The sequence below is a fragment of the Pristiophorus japonicus genome, unplaced genomic scaffold, assembly GCF_044704955.1.
Source record: "Pristiophorus japonicus isolate sPriJap1 unplaced genomic scaffold, sPriJap1.hap1 HAP1_SCAFFOLD_416, whole genome shotgun sequence".
NCBI lineage: Eukaryota > Metazoa > Chordata > Chondrichthyes > Pristiophoridae > Pristiophorus > Pristiophorus japonicus.
In genome coordinates this window covers 89,098-110,023 of record NW_027254047.1, presented here as the reverse complement: position 1 = coordinate 110,023, position 20,926 = coordinate 89,098, and the positions used below count along the sequence as shown (strand labels likewise).

Genomic DNA, 20,926 nt, shown 5'->3' with positions numbered 1-20,926 from the left:
AATTTGACTCCACCTTTAACCAACACCTTCATCACACTGAACAATTCTGAAATCTTTCCAAATTATACAATTGGATCATCAAACACAGTGAGACATTTTAGAAAGGCTCAAGTCACTGAAATAGACAGCTTTACAATCACTGCACAGTACAGAAAGGAGCGACTGTTGATGGGAGCTCTGTTAGTGAAGTCCTCCGACACCCCAAGATAAACTGGACTGTCCCTTTAAATATAATGAGGCAGAGAAAGGGGAGTCCCTGTTCCTGTAAATATCTACCCCATTCCCCCAGGAAGTGGGAGGAGGAACAGCGCGCGGTCTCTTTATATCCTGATCCACCAAGCACCGCCGAATGAGCTAAAGCTCGTAGAATGTTGATCGCATCAGGTTCCGCAGAACAACTGAAACGAGCACATAAAGTCTATATATATATCATAGCATATATATATATATATATAGCATATATATATATATATTTTCTATATATATATAGTGTGTGTGTATACAAAGCACATCATTTTTAATGTTTGCTCATCAATTTCAGAGATAAATTATCTTCACCAATTATTTTCCAGCATTTTATTTCCATTTTGTTTACAATGCAATTGCAGAGTGTTTAATACCTTTCCCATTTATTGATAACCCATTGTCTTGTGTGCTCTTGTTTAGAAAATGATGTCACACTGACCATTCTGTTACCAAGGTGACCATGTCTGTCCGCAGTATTCAGTAGGAAAGGGGATTAAATCACACTGAGGATAATGAGCAGACCCCCACCAGTCTCTGAGCTTTATTATCCAAGGATGTTTCCAGTAGAGTGGATAAGGGAGAACCAGTTGATGTGGTATATTTGGACTTTCAGAAGGCGTTCGACAAGGTCCCACACAAGAGATTGATGTGCAAAGTTAGAGCACATGGGATTGGGGGTAGTGTACTGACATGGATTGAGAACTGGTTGTCAGACAGGAAGCAAAGAGTAGGAGTAGGAGTAAATGGGTACTTTTCAGAATGGCAGGCAGTGACTAGTGGGGTACCGCAAGGTTCTGTGCTGGGGCCCCAGCTGTTTACACTGTACATTAATGATTTAGATGAGGGGATTAAATGTAGTATCTCCAAATTTGCGGATGACACTAAGTTGGGTGGCAGTGTGAGGTGCGAGGAGGATGCTATGAGGCTGCAGAGCGACTTGGATAGGTTAGGTGAGTGGGCAAATGCATGGCAGATGAAGTATAATGTGGATAAATGTGAGGTTATCCACTTTGGTGGTAAAAACAGAGAGACAGACTATTATCTTAATGGTGACAGATTAGGAAAAGGGGAGGTGCAAAGAGACCTGGGTGTCATGGTACATCAGTCATTGAAGGTTGGCATGCAGGTGCAGCAGGCGGTTAAGAAAGCAAATGGCATGTTGGCCTTCATAGCAAGGGGATTTGAGTACAGGGGCAGGGAGGTGTTGCTACAGTTGTACAGGGCATTGGTGAGGCCACACCTGCAGTATTGTGTACAGTTTTGGTCTCCTAACCTGAGGAAGGACATTCTTGCTATTGAGGGAGTGCAGCGAAGGTTCACCAGACTGATTCCCGGGAAGACAGGACTGACCTATCAAGAAAGACTGGATCAACTGGGCTTGTATTCACTGGAGTTCAGAAGAATGAGATGGGACCTCATAGAAACATATAAAATTCTGACGGGGTTAGACAGGTTAGATGCAGGAAGAATGTTCCCAATGTTGGGGAAGTCCAGAACCAGAGGTCACAGTCTAAGGATAAGGGGGAAGCCATTTAGGACCGAGATGCGGAGGAACTTCTTCACCCAGAGAGTGGTGAACCTGTGGAATTCTCTACCACAGAAGGTTGTTGAGGCCAATTCACTAAATATATTCAAAAAGGAGTTAGATGAGGTCCTTACTACTAGGGGGATCAAGGGGTATGGCGAGAAAGCAGGAATGGGGTACTGAAGTTGAATGTTCAGCCATGAACTCATTGAATGGCGGTGCAGGCTAGAAGGGCCGAATGGCCTACTCCTGCACCTATTTTCTATGTTTCTATGTTTCTATCACCTCACCATCACACAGAAGCTCCTGATATTTACCTCCAGTGTGGATCATTGGTGTAAGTGATGGTCAAAATGAAATTGTATGTGTGAAATAGGGATTGGGGTGAAGTCGGGGTTGGGGTGAGGGGCGTTGGAGAGTAGGGGTGAAGGAGGGGTTGTGGTGAGGGGGTGAAGGAGGTGTTGGGGTGAGGGGGTGAAGGAGGGGTTGGGATGAAGGAGGGATTGGGGTGGAGGAGGGGTTGGGGTGAGGGGGTGAAAGAGGTGTTGGGGTGAAGGAGGGGTTGGGGTGAGGGGGTGAAGGAGGGGTTGGGGTGAGGGCATGGAGGAGGGGTTGGGGTGAGGGAGTGGAGGAGGGGTTGGGGTGAGGGGGTGAAGGAGGGGTTGGGGTGAGGGGAGTTGGAGTGAAGGGGTAAAGGAGGGGTTGGAGTGAGGGGGTGAAGGAGGGATTGGAGTGAGTGGGGTTGGGGTGAGAGGGTGAAGGAGGGGTTGGGGTGAGGGGGTGAAGGAGGGGTTGGGATGAGGGGTGAAGGAGGGGAGGGGGTGAAGGAGGGCTTAGGTTGAGGGGTTGGAGTGAGGGGGGTTGGGGTGAGGGGGTGAAGGAGGGGTTGGGGTGAGGGGATGGAGGAGGGGTTGGAGTGAGGGAGTGGAGGAGGGGTTGGGGTGAGGGGGGTTGGGGTGAGGGGGTGAAGGAGGGGTTGGGGTGAGGGGAGTTGGAGTGAAGGGGTAAAGGAGGGGTTGGGGTGAGGGGGTGAATGAGGGTTTGGGGTGAGGGGGTGAAGGAGGGGTTGGGGTGAGGGGGTGGAGGAGGGGTTGGGGCGAGCAGTTGGAGAGTAAAGGTGGCTGATGTGCAACCACATGTTAAAAAAATCCATGCACAGGCATCTTCCACCCTTCAGGATGTAGTTCGGGATCCAGAATATTCGGTCCTTCATTGAAAAACCTGTGAACTCATCCCTTTTCGGCATAGAAGCAAGTCATCCTCATTTCGAGGGACTGTCTGTGATGATGGTGATGGTGCAATGTTACCGAGAGGGTCCTTTAATTTGAAAATAACTTCAAGGTGTAAACGACCTTGATCTTTGCTGGAACAAAAAGAAGAACTCCAGTTATGTTCAACTTCTTAGCTGCAGTAATGGATCTTGAATACCACAGCATGGTGACAAAATTGAATGTAAGACTTTTTGAAAAAAATGCCTGGAATGAATGATTTGGAATCATGTGTTATCTTCCACGACAGATTGCGTGATAGAGAAGATAAAGAACTTGCTGCAAACACATTGCAGATACCTTTTGTATTGTTCAATCACAAAGGCTGGACATAGGTTTGTGTGAAAATAAAATTGACTATCTAAATAGATAGGAGTTGATGCTCAAGCATTCGGGAAGGGAAATGTAATCCATATAACCTAAGTTTGAGCTGTGGAGGGAAGACCTCTCACAGAGCGGTGCTATTTTTCCTTTTGTTTTTTTCTTGCAGAAGCAAGTGAAAGCAAGGTCGCAGGATGAAATATCGCAGCCAGCAAGGTCCAGGTGAACGAGGGAAGGCGAGTGTGCCTAGAATGCTGGGAAGCATCGCTGACCTACATTCTTCCCGGTTAAGCAACGCCTCGATTTCAAAATGTTCATGCTTGTTTTCAGTTCCCTCCATGGCCTCGCCCCTCCCTATCTCTTTAATCTTCCCCAGCCCCACAATCGCTGAGATATCTGCTCTCCTCTAATTCTGCCTTTTTGAGCATCCCTGATGGTAATCGCTCAACCTTCTGTTGCCTCGACCCCAAGCTCTAAAACCTCTCCGCCTCTCATTCCTCCTTTAATCTGCTCCTGAAAACCTATGTCTTTGACCAAGTTTTTGGTCACCTGTCCTGATATTTGCTTATGTGGCTTGGTGTCAAGTTTTTGTCTTATAATACTATGTGAAAATCCTTTGGACGTTTTACACATTAAAAGCATTATATAAATACAAGTTTTTGTTTTTGTTGTTGCTGATTCCCTTGATTTAACCTTTCATGGTATTTCATAGAACACAGCACAGAAACAGGCCATTCGGTCCAACTGGTCCATGTCGGGGTTTAAACTCCACATGACCCTCCTCCTACCCGATCAACATATCCTCCTATTGCTCTACAGTGAGGAGATCCACAATCACTGGTTGCCTTCTGGTGCCCGTCCAAAGGGCCAATGTGTGAGGGTATGCAGTGATTGTTGGCAGCCTATTCAACCTTGGGGGCATCACAGTCCAAAACAACGCCCCCTTTGCAGACTTGGCCTTTGCTGCTGGGGTGAGTGGACAGTGATCAGTAGCAGGAGCCCAGGGCACTGAGGTTAACTGCAGTCTCCACAACTGCAGCCCAGGCTGGGATCCGCTGACAACCCCCACAGTGAGCAGCTGGAATGTGAAACCTCTCCTGCACTTGGGAGCAAGGGAGGTCAAGGGTCAGCACAGAATCAATTCAACCTTGACCCCCAGCCTCCCTCACTCAGGAGAACCAAGTTGCACTTTTCATGGGCACGTTGCAGCGCGCGTCACCCTCGGCCGCCCGCCCACTGTTCCCGCGATCTCACTCCCCATTGGTCGGGAGCTCCCGTCAATCAGGCCGTGGGCCCGGGTCACGTGCCGCTCGAGTGCGCGCGCCGCCCAACGGCCGGAGGCGGAGAGAAGGTTCCGGAGCGGGCAGGAGGACGAAGCGGCGGCGGCGCAGGGGAGCCCCGGAACCGGCGGGGAGGCTTTCTAAACACCCGGGGTAGGCCTCAGGCCCCCAACAACAACCTGCGGCTCCGGCGTTTGCCCCGAGCTCGAGTGGGTCAGACCCTTCGGGGAGGCGGGAGGAGATTGTGGGGGCGGCGGAGGGTGTGGACCCGCGGGTGGGCCGGGGAGCTTCACCCATACCCGCTGTAGGCCTCAGGCCCCAATCACAGCCCACAGGCTGAGCCCGGGTTTGTCCCCCCCCCGCCCCGCGGTGACAGGCCCAGGGGCTGGCTCACTCTGGCTGCCTGCCTCTCCTCCACGGTCAGGGAAGGAGGGAGAGAGAAAACGGGCAACTCGGGGCCAGTTAGTCTGACATCAGTCCTTGGGGGAAATGCTGCAATCCATTACTACACAAGTGTAACAGGGCACTGAGAAAATCAGGCTCTCAGTCTGCACTCAACATGGTCTTGTGGGAGGGAAATCGTCTTTAATACATTTATTAAGCTTTTTGAGGATGTCAGCAGCAGGGTGGATGAAGGGGAACCAGTGGCTGTAATGTTGCAGGATTTCCAAAACGCATTTGATGTGCCACATAAAATGCTAATTGAGAGCTCACGGAGTTGGGGGTAATATATTAGCACGGATAGAGGATTGGTTAACGGACAGAGAGTCGGGATACACGGACCATGTTCCGGTTGGCAGGCTGTAACTAGTGGGGTACTGCAAGGATCGGTCAGCTTTGGTCTTAGCTTTGCTTTGGCCTCAGCTATTTACAATCTATATTAAAGACTTGGATGAAGGGATCAAGTACAATGTATCCAAGTTTGCTGACGATACAAAGCCAGGTGGGAAAGTACACTGTGAGGAGGATGCAAAGAGCCTGCAAAGGGATATGGACAGGTCAAGAAAGTGGGCAATAAGGTGGCAGATGGAGTATAATGTGGGGAAATGTGAGGTTGTTCACTTTGGTAGGAAGAATAGAAAAACAGAATATTTTTTAAATGGTGAAAAACTAATAAATGTTAGTGTTCAGAGAGATTCCGGTGTCCTTGTACAGGAAACACAGAGCGCTGGCATACAGGTACGGCAAGCGATCAGGAAGGCATGTGGGCCTTTATTGCCAGGGGTTTGGAGTACAAGAGCAAGGAAGTCTTGCTACAATTGTACAAGGCCTTAGTGAGTCCACACCTGCAGTACTGTGCAGTTTTGATCTCCTTATCTGAGGAAGGATATACTTGCCTTAGAGAGAGTGCAATGGAGGTTCACCAGATTGATTCCCGGGATGGGGGGATTGTCCTATGAGGAGGGATTGAGCAGTATGGGCCTATACTCTCCGGAGTTTAGATGAATAAGAGGGGATCTCATTGAAACATGTAAAATTCTGAGGGGGATTGACAGGGTAGATGCTAAGAGGTTGTTTCCCTCAGCTGGAGAGTCTCGAAATAGGGCCCACAGTCTCAGAATAAGGGGGTCGGCCATATAAGACTGTGATGAGGAGGAATTTCTTCACTCAGAGGGTTGTAAATCTTTGGAAAGGGCTGTGGGTGTTGAGTATAAGGGGGGGGGGGAAAGAGGGGGGGGGAGAGGAGAGGAGAAGGGGGGGGGAAAGAAGGGGGGTTGGGGGGGGAAGAAGGGGGGGTTGGGGGGGGGGAATCAAGGGATATGGAAATCAGGCAGGAAAGTGGAGCTGAGGTTGAAGATCAGCCATGAACATATTGAATGGCGGAGCAGGCCCAAGGGGCAATATGGCCTATTCCTGCGCCTAATTCTTGTGGTCTGTTGTCTTGTCGGTGCCCGGATGGCCCTGGAGAGGGAACATGTGGTGTGCACTGGTTCCTTGATGTCTTCCGTGACCGTTGGCACCTCAGGGTACGGAGTGTCTCAAACACACTGGGAACAACATTCTGGTTTAGTTGGGAAGGTGCCCTTTGCTTTTGTTGCTTATTTTGCCGCCTTTTCATTTGATTGGATCACATGTTTGTGGGAACAAGAGAGGAAAGAATATTCCATGGAAGCTGGAATTGTCTGTTTTGATTTTCTGCCCTGGACTTAGTGATGACTTTTGTGAACTCTTTTACAGGGTATTAGAAGGGGAGGATTTACAGACGGGAAATTCAAACCAAACATCACATCAAGATCTGACAGAGTCACTCGATTCATCAGTACCTGAATATCATCGGCCTTTGAAAGTGGAAGGAGAAATGTTTGCCTGTTCTGCCTGTGGGAAAAGATTTCAAATTTCAGTGTGACTGGAAAAGCACCAAGACACACACACCCGAATGATATTGTTCCAGTGCACTGACTGTGGAAAGAGCTTTAACCAGTTACACAGCCTGAAAAAACATCGCACCATTCACCCTGGGGAGAAACCGTACACATGTTCTGTGGGGACCAGGCTTCAACTGGTCGTCCAACTTGGAGAGACACATGGACACCCCGCACCATGGAGAAACCGTGGAAATGTGGGGACTGTGGGAAGGGGTTCAATTACCCATCCCTGTTGGAAACTCATCACTACAGTCACACCGGGGAGAGGTCGTTCTGCTCAGAGTGTGGGAAGGGATTCACTCGCTCATCCACCCTGTCGGCACACCATCGTCACTGACACCACGTGGACTGGGAAAGTATGTTAAAGGGTAAGACTGTAGAAATGCAGTGGCAAACATTTAAGGACATATTTCATAACTCTCAGCAAAGATTTATTCGTGAGAAACAAAGATGCTTCGAGAAGGCTGAACCATCCCTGGCTAACTAAGGAAGTAAAGGATGGTATCAAATTGAAAAAAAGCATGCAATGTTTTGAAGGACAGTGGAAGGCCAGAGGATTGGGAAATTGTTAGAAACCAGCAAAGGACGACTAAACAATTGATGACAGAGAAGATAGCAGTTGAGAGCAAACTAGCAAGAAATATCAGTAAGAGCTTCTGCAGGTATATAAAAAGGAACCAAGTAGCTAAAGTAAACATTGGTCCTTTAGAGGATGAGACTGGAGAATTAATAATGGGAAACATGGAAATGGCAGAGATTTTGAACAAATATTTTGTGTTGGTCTTCACGATAGAGGACACTAAAAACATCCCAATGGTTGATAATCAAGGAGCTATTGCGGTGGTGAGGGTGGGACTTAAAACAGTCACTATCACTAGAGATAAAGTACTCAGCAAACAAATGGGACTAAAGGTGGACAAGTCTCCTGGACCTGATGGCATGCATCCTAGGGTCTTAAAAGAAGTGGCTGCAGAGATAGTGGATGCATTGGTTGTAATCTACCAAAATTACCTGAATTCTGGAGAGGTCCCAGCGGACTGAAAAACTGCAAATGTTACATTCCTATTCAAGAGACGGAGACAGAAAGCAGGAAACTATAGACCAGTTAGCCTAGCATGTCATTGGGAAAATACTGGAGTCCACATCATTAAGGAAGTAGTAGCAGGTCATTGAGAAAATCATATTGCAGTCAAGCAGAGTCAGCATGGTTTTTTGAAAGGGAAATCATGTTTGACAAATTTGCTGGAGTTGTTTGAGGATGTAACGAGCAGAGTGGATAAAGGAGAACCCGATGATGTCATATATTTGGATTTCCAGAAAGCATTCGATAAGGTGCCACACAAAAGGTTACTGCACAAGCTAAGAGCTCACAGGGTTGGGGGTAATATATTAGCATAGATAGAGGATTGGTTAACTAACAAAAAACAGAGAGTCAGGATAAATGGGTCATTTTCAGGTTGGTAAACTGTAACTAGTGGTGTGCCACAGGGATCAGTGCTGGGGCTTCAACTATTTATAATTTATATTAATGACTTGGATGAAGGGACTTAGTGTAATGCAGCCAAATTTGCTGCTGATACAAAGATAGGCGGAAAGCAAGTTGTGAGGAGGACGCGAAGAATCTACAAAGGGATTTGGATAGGCTCAGTGAATCGGCAAAAATCTGGCAGATGGACTATAATGTGTTAAAATGTCAGGTTATCCCCTTTGGTAGGAAAAATAAAAAATATATTATTTAAAAATGAGGACGATTACAAAATGCTGTAGTACAAAGAGATCTGGGCGTTCTTATACATGAAACGCAAAAAGTTAGCATGCAAGTACAGCAAACAATCAGGAAGGCAAATGGAATGTTGGCCTCTATTGCAAGGGGGATGGAGTATAAAAGTAGGGAAGTCCTGCTGCACCTGTACAGGGCGTTGGTAAGACCACACCTGGAGTACTGCGCACAGTTTTGGTCTGGACTTGTCTCTATTCCTGTGCCGAGGGGATTGCTACACCAGACGGGAGGGGCAACATTTGGGGACACTGATTCCCCACCAATTCCCATTCCCCTTCTTTCTGGTGGATAATGGAGGGGCCACTGTGTGTAATGTGCAAGTCAGTAAGAATTGTTAGCAAGCTCTTTCTAATTGGAGATGTTCTTCAGTGGAAACTTTCATACTATTGTAGATTTTGTATCAAAGATCAACTTAGGATTAAAGTAAAAGTTCATAATTTTATTGCAAACTAAATTTCTGTTGAGAGTCGCTGAATTAAGGGGAAAGATTACACACAGCGTTTCTTAAATGGACACTGCAGCCCCAAGAACACAATCAGGAATATATCCAGAATATTAAAGTCCAGCCCAGTTATAGGGTTATTAACATCAGCAGAAACAAACTCCAACTGTCACAATGAACATGGTTCAATCGGGATGTGATTAACAGCAGCAATTACAGCAGATTCCAACCCCTGCAATCACTTGTGAACTCGCTGGTGTGTCAGCAGGTCGGATGACGAAGTGAATCCCTTCCCACACTCAGAGCAGGTGAACAGCCTCTCCCCGGTGTGATTGCTTCGATGAATTTCCAGCTTACACGGTTTTCTGAATACCTTCCCACAGTCCCACATTTCCACGGTTTCTCCATGGTGCGGGTATCCTTGTGACTCTCCATGGTTGGACAATCAGTTGTGAATGGTGCGATATTGTTTCAGGCTGTGTAACTGGCTAAAGCTCTTTGCACAGGCAGTGCACTGGAACACTCGGGTGTGTGTGTCTCAGTGCCTTTCCAGTCACACTGATATTTGAAATCATTTCCCACAGGCGGAACAGACAAACATTTATCCTTCCATTTTCAGAGGCCGATATTCAGGTCCTGATGAATCGATTGACTTCGTCAGATTTTGACGCGATGTTTAGTTTGTGTTTCCTGTCTGAAAATCTCCCCTTCGAAGACGCTGTAAAAGGAGGTAACAAAGCTCATCACTCTCAGTACAAGACAGAAATTCAGAATATACACATCTAGTTTCCATGGAACATTCTTTCCTCTCTTGTTCTTCCAAAGCTGTAAATCCCTGCCCCACACATTGTCCCTCCTGCTGTGCTGAAATCCAAATCAACACACATTTCTAGACTGTTTCTCCTCCACTCCCAGTTTTCACCCACAAATTCTGGCTGGGTTCAGGTCTACACTCACTGGTTCTCCTTCCCTGAAGGAACAGTGCAAATGGAGCTGTACTCTGTATCTAACCCTTGCTTTACCTGTCCTGGGAGTGTAAGATGGGACAGTGTAGAGGGAGCTTTACTGTGTATCTGGCTCTTGCTGTATCAACATGAGAATGTTTGATGGGACAGTGTAGAGGGAGCTTTCCTCGATATCTAACCCTTGCTGTACCTGCCCTGGGAATGCTTGCTTGGACAATGTAGAGGGATCTTTGCTTTGTAATTAATACGAGCTGTCCCATCCTGGAAGTTTTTGGATGGTACAGTGTAGAGGGAGCTTTACTCTGTATCTAACCTGTGCTGTACCAGCCGTGGGCGTGTTTAATGGACCAGGATAGAGGGAGCTTTATGCTGTATCTGGGAGCTTTACTCTATCTAAATGATGCTATACTTGCCCTGTGCGTTTTTGATGGTAATTGCAGAGCAAGCTTTGCTCTCTCTAAACTGTGCTGCATGTGCCCTGGGAGTGATTAATGGGAAGGTAAAGAGTGAGATTTTCTCTATCTATCCCGTGCTGTACCTGCCCTGGAAGTGTCTAATTAGTGAGTGTAGAACATAAGCACAAACGAATATAAGAAATAGGAGCATCAGCAGGCCATACTGCTCCTCGAGCCTGCTCCGCCATCCAACACGATCATGGCTGATCCGATCATGGACTGGGAGAAATTTAGAACTCAGCAGAGGAGGACAAAGGGTTTGATTAGGGCAGGGAAAATGGAGTACGAGAAGAAGCTTGCAGGGAACATTAAGGCGGATTGCAAAAGTTTCTGTAGGTATGTAAAGAGAAAAAGGTTAGTAAAGACAAACGTAGGTCCCCTGCAGTCAGAATCAGGGGAAGTCATAACGGGGAACAAAGAAATGGCAGACCAATTGAACAAGTACTTTGGTTCGGTATTCACGAAGGAGGACACAAACAACCTCCCGGATATAAAAGGGGTCAGAGGGACGAGTAAGGAGGAGGAACTGAGGGAAATCTTTATTAGTCGGGAAATTGTGTTGGGGAAATTGATGGGATTGAAGGCCGATAAATCCCCAGGGCCTGATGGATTGCATCCCAGAGTACTTAAAGAGGTGGCCTTGGAAATAGTGGATGCATTGACAGTCATTTTCCAACATTCCATTGACTCTGGATCAGTTCCTATCGAGTGGAGGATAGCCAATGTAACCCCACTTTTTAAAAAAGGAGGGAGAGAGAAAACATGGAATTATAGACCGGTCAGCCTGACCTCAGTAGTGGGTAAAATGATGGAATCAATTATTAAGGATTGCATAGCAGCGCATTTGGAAAATGGTGACATGATAGGTCCAAGTCAGCATGGATTTGTGAAAGGGAAATCATGCTTGACAAATCTTCTGGAATTTTTTGAGGATGTTTCCAGTAAAGTGGACAAAGCAGAACCAGTTGATGTGATATATTTGGACTTTCAGAAGGCTTTCGACAAGGTCCCACACAAGAGATTAATGTGCAAAGTTAAAGCACATGGGATTGGGGGAAGTGTGCTGACGTGGATTGAGAACTGGTTGTCAGACAGGAAGCAAAGAGTAGGAGCAAATGGGTACTTTTCAGAATGGCAGGCAGTGACTAGTGGGATACTGCAAGGTTCTGTGCTGGGGCCCCAGCTGTTTACATTGTACATTAATGATTTAGACGAGGGGATTAAATGTAGTATCTCCAAATTTACGGATGACACTAAGTTGGGTGGCAGTGTGAGGTGCGAGGAGGATGCTATGAGGCTGCAGAGTGACTTGGTTAGGTGAGTGGGCAAATGCATGGCAGATGAAGTATAATGTGGATAAATGTGAGGTTATTCACTTTGGTGTTAAAACAGAGAGACAGACTATTATCTGAATGGTGACAGGTTAGGAAAAGGGGAGGTGCAACGAGATCTGGGTGTCATGGTACATCAGTCATTGAAGGTTGGCATGCAGGTACAGCAGGCGGTTAAGAAAGCAAATGGCATGTTGGCCTTCATAGCGAGGAGATTTGAGTACAGGGGCAGGGAGGTGTTGCTACAGTTGTACAGGGCCTTGGTGAGGCCACACCTGGAGTATTATGTACAGTTTTGGTCTCCTAACTTGAGGAAGGACATTCTTGCTATTGAGGGAGTGCAGCGAAGATTTACCAGACTGATTCCCGGGATGGTGGGACTGACCTATCAAGAAAGACTGGATCAACTGGGCTTGTATTCACTGGAGTTCAGAAGAATGAGAGGGGACCTCATAGAAACGTTTAAAATTCTGACGGGTTTAGACAGGTTAGATCCAGGAAGAATGTTCCCAATGTTGGGGAAGTCCAGAACCAGGGGCCACAGTCTAAGGATAAGGGGTAAGCCATTTAGGACCGAGATGAGGAGAAACTTCTTCACCCAGAGAGTGGTGAACCTGTGGAATTCTCTACCACAGAAAGTAGTTGAGGCCAATTCACTAAATATATTCAAAAGGGAGTTAGATGAAGTCCTTACTACTCGGGGGATCAAGGGGTATGGCGAGAAAGCAGGAAGGGGGTACTGAAGTTTCATGTTCAGCCATGAACTCATTGAATGGCAGTGCAGGCTAGAAGGGCTGAATGGCCTACTCCTGCACCTATTTTCTATGTTTCTAGGTCCAATTCCCTGCGCTCCCTATAACTCTTTATCCCCTTATCAGTTAATAAACTGTCTATCTCTGACTTAAATTTATTCAATGTCCCGGCTTCCACAGCTCTCTGAGGCAACGAATTCCACAGATTTACAACCCTCAGAGAAGAAATTCCTCCTCATCTCAGTTTTAAATGGGCGGCCCCTTATTCTAAGATTATGCCCTCTAGTTCTAGTCTCCCCTATCGGTGGAAACATCCTCTTTGCATCCACCTTGTCAAGCCCCCTCATAATCTTATACGTTTCGATAAGATCACCTCTCATTCATCTGAATTCCAACGAGTAGAGGCCCAACCTACTCAACCTTTCCTCATAAGTCAACCCCCTCATCTCTGGAATCAACTGACTGAACCTTCTCTGAACTGCCTCCAAAGCAAGTATATCCTTTCGTAAATATGGAAACCAAAACTGCACGCAGTATTCCAGGTGTGGCCTCACCAATGTCCTGTATAACTGTAGCAAGACTTCCCTGCTTTTATACTCCATCCCCTTTGCAATAAAGGCCAAGATTCCATTGGCCTTCCTGATCACTTGCTGTACCTGCATACTAACCTTTTGTGTTTCATGCATAAGTACCCCCAGGTACCACTGTACTGCAGCACTGCAATTTTTCTCCATTTAAATAATAACTTGCTCTTTGATTTTTTTTCTGCCAAAGTGCATAACCTCACACTTTCCAACATTAAACTCCATCTGCCACATTTTTGCCCACTCACTTAGCCTGTCTATGTCCTTTTGTGGGTTTTTTGTGTCCTCCTCGCACATTGCTTTTCCTCCCATCTTTGTATCATCAGCAAACTTGGCTATGTTACACTCGGTCCCTTCTTCCAAGTCGTTAATATAGATTGTAAATAGTTGGGGTCCCAGCACTGATCCCTGCAGCACCCCACTAGTTACTGATTGCCAACCCGAGAATGAACCATTTATCCCGACTCTCTGTTTTCTGTTAGTTAGCCAATTCTCTATCCATGCTAATAATCATCATAGGTAGTCCCTCGGAATCGAGGACGACTGGCTTCCGCTCTTAGAATGAGTCCTTAGGTGGCTGAACAGTCCAATACAAGAGCCACAGTCCCTGCCACAGGTGGGACAGATAGTCGTTGAGGATAAGGGAGGGTGGGACATGTTTGCTGCACATTCTTTCCGCTGCCTGCGCTTGATTTCTGCATCCTCTCGGCGATGAGACTCGAGGCGTTCAGCGCCCTCCTGGATGCACTTCCTCAACTTAGGGTGGTCTTTGGCCAGGGACTCCCAGGTGTCGGTGGGGATGTTGGACTTTATCAGGGAGGCTTTGAGGGTGTACCTGTAATGTTTCCTCTGTCCATCTTTGGCTCGTTTGCCATGAAGGAGTTCCGAGTAGAGCGCTTGCTTTGGGAGTGTCGTCTCTGGCATGCGGACAGTGTGGCCTGCCCAGTGGAGCTGATCAAGTGTGGTCAGTGCTTCAATGCTGGAGATGTTGGCCTGGTCGAGGACACTAATGTTGGTGCGCCTGTCCTCCCAGGGGATTTGTAGGATCTTGCAGAGGCATCGTTGGTGATATTTCTCCAGTGATTTGAGGTGTCTACTGTAGATGCTCCATGTCTCTCAGCCATACAGCAGACAAATACCCCAGCTATTGACAATATACATTAATGATTTGGATGAAGGAATTGAGTGTAATATCTCCAAATTTGCAGATGACACTAAACTGGGTGGTGGTGTGAGCTGTGAGGAGGATGCTAAGAGGCTTGAGGGTGACTTGGACAGGTTAGGTGAATGGCCAAATGCATGGCAGATGCAGTATAATGTGGATAAATGTGAGGTTATCCACTTAGGGGGCAAAAACATGAAGGCAGATTATTATCTGACTGGTGGTAGATTAGGAAAAGGGGAGGTGCAATGAGACCTGGGTGTCATGGTACATCAGTCATTGAAAGTTGGTATACAGGTACAGCAGGCGGTGAAGAAGGCAAATGGTATGTTGGTCTTCATAGCTCGGTATTTTGAGAATATGAGCAGGGAGGTCTTACTGCAGTTGTACAGGGCCTTGGTGAGGCCTCACCTGGAATATTGTTTTCAGTTTTGGTCTGCTAATCTGAGGAAGGATGTTCTTGCTATTGAGGGAGTGCAGGGGAGGTTCACCAGACTGATTCCCGGGATGGCTGGACTGACATATGAGGAGAGACTGGATCGATTGGGCCTTTATTCACTGGAGTTGAGAAGGATGAGAGGAGATCTCACAGAAACATATAAAATTCTGACGGGACTGGACAGGTTAGATGCAGGAAGAATGTTCCCAATGTTGGGGAAGTCCAGAACCAGGGGACATAGTCTGAGGATAAGGGGTAAGCTATTTAGGACTGAGATGAGGAGAAACTTCTTCACTGAGAGTTGTTAACCTGTGGAATTCCCTACCGCAGCAAGTTGTTGATGCCAGTTCATTGGATATATTCAAGAGGGAGTTAGATATGGCCCTTACGGCTAAAGGTATCAAGGGTATGGAGAGAAAGCAGGAAAGGGGTTCTGAGGTGAATGATCAGCCATGATCTTATTGAATGGTGGTGCAGTCTCGAAGGACCGAATGGCCTACTCCTGCACCTATTTTCTACATTTCTATGTTTCTATGTATCTATCCCATGCTGTACCTGCCCTGGGAGTGTTTGATGGGACAGTGTAGAGGGAGCTTTGCTCTGTATCTATCCCATGCTGTACCTGCCCTGGAAGTGTCTGATGGGAGAGTGTCGAGAGAGCTTAGCTTTGTATCCAACCCTTGCTGTACCTGCCCTGGAAGTGTCTGATGGGAGAGTGTAGAGGGAGCTTTGCTCCCTGTCTATCCCTTGCTGTACCTGCCCTGGAGTGTTTGAGGGAACAGAGTAGAGGGAGCTTTGCTCTATATCTTTCCCTTTCTGTACATATCCATTATCCCTGCTCTCTGTCTCCTGCAGTTTTGCCAATTTCCTAACCAGGTCAATAATTTGCCCCCAATTCTGTGACTTCTACCTTGAATAACAGTCTCTATGTGGGACTTTATCAAATGCCTTCTGGAAATCCATATCAATAAAATTACACCAAACTAATCGCGAATTATTTCTCCCATTGAATTATTTTTAGTATCGCTTCGCTCATTGGTATTTTCCCAATACCTTCCCTGAATCCCAAGGCTAGGAAAGACACTCTGGAAGGTATGGGGAGCTGGGACTTGTCAATGATAGTAACCTAATGTATAAAAACTGAGATAATCTAGAGTGAGAAAGGAGAAAAGGCCCCAAAATGAAGCAGTGGGTAACAGGATATCAATTAGTCTCCTATGTCTTACAGAAATAAAGAACATAAGAAATAGCAGCAGGAGTAGGTCATATCACCCCTTGAGCCTGCTCCGCCATTCAATCTTTTATCTCAACTCCACTTTCCTGCACTATCCCCATAGCCCTTGATTCCCCAAATATACAAAAATCTATCCGTCTCTACCTTGAATATACTCAACGACTGAGCTTCCACACCTCTCTGGGGTAGAGAATTCCAAAGATTCACCGCCCTCTGAGTGAAGAAGTTTCTCCTCATCTCAGTCCCAAATGGCCGACCCCTTATTCTGAAAATGTAACACCTGGTTCTAGACTGCACAGCCAGGGGAAACATCCACCCTGTCAAGCCCTGTAAGAATTTTATATGTTGCAATGCGATCACCTCTCATTCTTCTACATTCATAAGAACATAAGAAATAGGAACAGGAGTAGGCCATATGGCCCCTCGAGCCTGCTCTACCATTTAATACAATCATGGCTGATCTGATCATGGACTCAGCTTCACTTCCCTGCCCGCTCCCCATAACCCCTTATCGTTTAAAAAAACTGTCTTAAATTTATTCAATGTCCCAGCTTCCATAGCTCTCTGAGGCAGCGAATTCCACAGATTTACAACCCTCTGAGAGAAGAAATTTCTCCTCATCTCAGTTTTAAATGGCAGCCCCTTATTCTAAGATCATGCCCTCTAGTTCTAGTCTCCCCCATCAGTGGAAACATCCTCTCTGCATCCATCTTATCAAGCCCCCTCATAATCTTATACGTTTCAATAAGATCCCAGAGAATATAGGCCCAGTCTCCTCAATTTCTCCTCATAGGGCAACCACCCCCCCGTCCCCACAATCCCGGGAAGCAGTCTGGTGAACCTTCATTGCACTCCCGCTATGGCAAGTGTATCCTTTCCTGGGTAAGGGGACCAAATCTGTACACAATACTCCAGGTGTGGTCTCACCAGAGGCCTAAATAACTGCAGTAAGACATCTTTACTCTTATCCTCAAATCCTCTTGTAATAAAGGCCAACATACCATTTGCTTACTTAATTTCTTGCTGTACCTGCATGTTAACTTTCAGTGATTTGTGTACAAGGACACCCAGGTCCCTCTGAACACCAACATTTCCCAATCTCTCACCATTTTAAAAGTACTCTGCTTTTCTATTTTCCCTACCAAAGTGGATAACTTCACATTTCTCCACATTATATTCCATTTTCCATGTTCTTACCCACTCACTGAGACTGTCAAAAACCCCTTGAAGCGTCTTTGCATCCTCCTCACAACTTATATTCCCACCGAGCTTTGTGTCATCAGCAAACTTGGATACTCAGGTTGAACCTCCCTGGTCCGGCAACCTCCCTGGTCTGGCATCATTCCCGGCGAGGGGTCGCGACCCACGCTGGGTCCCGGGGCTGGCCGCTTCTCCTCTTTCCCCCCACCCACCACCCCCCCATCTCCTGGTCGGGTTGGAGAGGGAGCAAGAAGTGTGGTAGCCGAAGCTGGGCCTGAAATGCTGCGCAGTGGGCTACAGGACACAGTGCCCCCACCCCCCCCCCCCCCACTCCTGGGACACAGGACATATCATTTCCCCCCCCGGGACACAGGAGACAAAGTGCCCTCCCCCCGGGACACAGTGTGTGCAACAGCTGCATGGCACCTCGTGTTAACTGGACTCTGACGTGGATTGCAGTGAATGGAGCAGAAACCTGTCCGGAAACATTACTGACAATGGGATTTTAAAATCTGGGGGTCTGTGTAATCTCCCGAGGTCTGGAAAATTCTCTGGTCCGGCACCGGTCAGGTTCTGAGGGTGCCGGACTGGAGAGGTTCAACCTGTGTTACATAGAAACATAGACAATAGGTGCAGGAGTAGGCCATTCGGCCCTTCGAGCCTGCACCGCCATTCAACAAGATCATGGCTGATCACTCACCCCAGCAACTCCCCCCCCCCCCACACCTCCCCCGACCCCCCCCCCCCCAGATGAAAGGACCACATCCAACTCCCTCCCGAACACATCTAATGAATTGGCACCAACAACTCTCCGCGGCAGGGAACCCCACAGGCCAACAACTCCCCGAGTGAAGAAGTCTCTCCCAATCCCAGCCCCAAACAGCCCACCCCCCGGCTCCGGACATAAGAACAAAGAATTAGGAACAGGAGTAGGCCATCTAGCCCCTCGAGCCTGCTCCACCATTCAATAAGATCATGGCTGATCTGGACGTGGACTCGGCTCCACTTACCCGCCCTCTCCCCGTAACCCTTAATTCCCTTATTGGTTAAAAATCTATCTATCTTTGACTTGAAAACATTCAATGAGCTAGCCTCAACTGCTTCCTTGGGCAGAGAATTCCACAGATTCAAAACCCTCTGGGAGAAGAAATTATTTCTCAACTCGGTTTTAAATTGGCTCCTCCGTATTTTGAGGTTGTGCCCCCTAGTTCTAGTCTCCCTTACCAGCGGAAACAACCTCTCTGCCTCTATCTTGTCTATCCAAGTCAGTCGAGGAGGCGGGAGCTCGGAGCAGCGCGAATCCGGGTCGGCGAGAGGCCTATAAAGGCCAGCGGGAGTCGAGCAGTTCGAGCAGTCAGTCAAGGAGGCGGGAGCTCGGAGCAGCGCGAGTCCGGGGTCGGCGAGAGGCCTATAAAGGCCAGCGGGAGTCGAGCAGTTCGAGCAGTCAGTTGAGGAGGCGGGAGCTCGGAGCAGCGCGAGTCCGGGGTCGGCGAGAGGCCTATAAAGGCCAGCGGGAGTCGAGCAGTTCGAGCAGTCAGTTGAGGAGGCGGGAGCTCGGAGCAGCGCGAGTCCGGGGTCGGCGAGAGGCCTATAAAGGCCAGCGGGAGTCAGGCAGTTCGAGCAGTCAGTCGAGGAGGCGGGAGCTCGGAGCAGCGCGAGTCCGGGGTCAGCGAGAGGCGTACCGGTGCAGCTACAGGGAGAAGGCAAAGAAAGAAACAAAGGTGACGTCACAGCCTAGGGGGTAAGTGATTGGCTGGTGATTGGTGAGTAGTTTTTCTTTTTCTTCTTATATTAGTCAGTAACTTTTAACATTGTTGTTGCCAATTTAAGTGTATCTAAGGGTTAAGTCATGGCAGGAGAGCTCGGTCGGGTGTTATGCTCCTCCTGTACCATGTGGGAACTCAGGGACACTTCCGGTGTCCCTGACGACTACGTGTGCAGGAAGTGTATCCACCTCCAGCTCCTGACTGTCCGTGTTGCGGAGTTGGAGCTGAGGGTGGATTCGCTCTGGAGCATCCACGATGCTGAGAATGACGTGAGTATCACGTGTAGTGAGTTGGTCTTACCGCAGGGAAAGGGTCCACAGCCAGCTAGGGAATGGAAGACCAGCAGGAAGAGTAGTGCAAGGAAGGTAGTGCAGGGGTCCCCTGTGGTCATCCCACTGCAAAACAGATACACTGTTTTGAGTACTGTTGAGGGGGATGACTCATCAGGGGAGGGCAGCAGCAGCCAAGTTCATGGCACCGTGGCTAGCTCTGCTGCACAGGAGGGCAAGAAAAAGAGTGGGACAGCAATAGTGATAGGGGATTCAATGGTGAGGGGAATAGATGGGCGTTTCTGCGGCCGCGACCGAGACTCCAGGATAGTATGTTGCCTCACTGGTGCAAGGGTCAAGGATGTCTCGGAGCGGGTGCAGGACATTCTGAAATGGGAGGGAGAACAGCTAGTTGTCGTGGTGCACATTGGTACCAACGACATAGGTAAAAAAAGGGATGAGGTCCTACGAAAAGAATTTAAGGAGCTAGGAGCTAAATTAAAAAGTAGGACCTCAAAAGTAGTAATCTCGGGATTGCTGCCAGTGCCACGTGATAGTCAGAGTAGGAATCGCAGGATAGCGCAGATGAATACGTGGCTTGAGCAGTGGTGCAGCAGGGAGGGATTCAAATTCCTGGGGCATTGGGACCGGTTCTGGGGGAGGTGGGACCAGTACAAACCGGACGGTCTGCACCTGGGCAGGACCGGAACCAATGTCCTAGGGGGAGTGTTTGCTAGTGCTGTTGGGGAGGATTTAAACTAATATGGCAGGGGGATGGGAACCAATGCAGGGAGACAGAGGGAAACAAAACGGAGGCAAAAGCAAAAGACAGAAAGGAGATGAGGAAAAGTGGAGGGCGGAGAAACCCAAGGCAAAGAACAAAAAGGGCCACTGTACAGCAAAATTCTAAAAGGACAAAGGGTGTTAAAAAAACAAGCCTGAAGGCTTTGTGTCTTAATGCAAGGAGTATCCGCAATAAGGTGGATGAATTAATTGTGCAATTAGATGTTAATAAATATGATGTGATTGGGATTACGGAGACGTGGCTCCAGGATGATCAGGGCTGGGAACTCAACATTCAGGGGTATTCAACATTCAGGAAGGATAGAATAAAAGGAAAAGGAGGTGGGGTAGCATTGTTGGTTAAAGAGGAGATTAATGCAATAGTTAGGAAAGACATTAGCTTGGATGATGTGGAATCTATATCGGTAGAGCTGCAGAACACCAAAGGGCAAAAAACGTTAGTGGGAGTTGTGTACAGACCTCCAAACAGTAATAGGGATGTTGGTGAGGGCATCAAACAGGAAATTAGGGGTGCATGCAATAAAGGTGTAGCAGTTATAATGGGTGACTTTAATATGCACATAGATTGGGCTAGCCAAACTGGAAGCAATATGGTGGAGGAGGATTTCCTGGAGTGCATAAGGGATGGTTTTCTCGACCAATATGTTGAGGAACCAACGAGGGGGGAGGCCATCTTAGACTGGGTGTTACGTAATGAGAGAGGATTAATTAGCAATCTCATTGTGCGAGGCCCCTTG

The 20,926-nt window shown here is 47.7% G+C and overlaps 2 protein-coding genes across 9 annotated transcripts in view; one reads left to right on the top strand and one right to left on the bottom strand.

Annotated features, from left to right (window-relative positions):
- Positions 1-20,926, bottom strand: part of LOC139250704 (zinc finger protein 432-like) — a 384,699-nt gene that overhangs the window by 308,485 nt on the left and 55,288 nt on the right. The gene's annotated exons all lie outside the window — the stretch shown is intronic.
- LOC139250701 (zinc finger protein 229-like) overlaps positions 4,659-20,926 on the top strand; it is a 103,850-nt gene continuing 87,582 nt past the window's right edge. For 3 of the 8 annotated variants that reach the window (XR_011591344.1, XR_011591342.1, XM_070873075.1), the window contains exons 1-2: positions 4,659-4,793; positions 6,819-7,374. The gene's annotated coding sequence lies outside the window, so the exon portion shown is untranslated. The other 5 variants (XR_011591347.1, XM_070873076.1, XR_011591345.1 and 2 more) reach the window with 4 other exon arrangements.